The sequence below is a fragment of the Primulina tabacum genome, chromosome 6 (genome assembly GCF_025594145.1).
Source record: "Primulina tabacum isolate GXHZ01 chromosome 6, ASM2559414v2, whole genome shotgun sequence".
Classification (NCBI taxonomy): Eukaryota; Viridiplantae; Streptophyta; class Magnoliopsida; order Lamiales; family Gesneriaceae; genus Primulina; species Primulina tabacum.
The window spans coordinates 33,784,813-33,785,292 of record NC_134555.1 but is presented as its reverse complement, the minus strand read 5'-3'; the positions used below and the strand labels follow the sequence as shown (position 1 = coordinate 33,785,292).

Sequence of the window (480 nt, the reverse complement as noted above, 5' to 3'; positions counted from 1 at the left end):
ATGGGGTCTCGAAGACGGAATGTAGCTGCCAACCCTAGTCAGAAAGCTGAAATGAAAAAGTCTTTTCGAATCAATAAGGTAAGCTTCATAGCCCCAACCGGGGTCCTTAGACCGCAGCTTACTAAGCGCTGGTTCTATCCCGCCGGCCAAGCAACGTAGGTGGGAATAGTGAAAGAAAGAGAAGGGGAAGAAGCGGGGTAGAGGAATCGGTCAACTCATCAGGCTCATGACCTGAAGATTGCAGGTTCGAATCCTGCCCCCGCCTAATCACTTGAGATGCTGAACTAAGATTCTTCTCTTTTTTGATTGATTTAATACCGCAAAAAAAAAATATGATAAACCACCAAAGCATAGAAGGCTATTCAATAGATACTCGCAAGCAGAAAACAATATTGATGACCAAGAAATCGCTCCGCTTATAGCATCGCGCGGCCATTGGGAGGATCGCTCGCCAGCCAGGTCAGATTGGAGAAGCCGCTA

At 46.9% G+C, this 480-nt stretch overlaps 1 non-coding gene across 1 annotated transcript; it reads left to right on the top strand.

The window, feature by feature from the left end:
* The first annotated feature begins 191 nt into the window (after positions 1-191).
* TRNAM-CAU (transfer RNA methionine (anticodon CAU)) lies at positions 192-265 on the top strand. Its single transcript has one exon. It is a non-coding gene; the product is annotated as a tRNA-Met (tRNA).
* Positions 266-480: the final 215 nt, after the last annotated feature.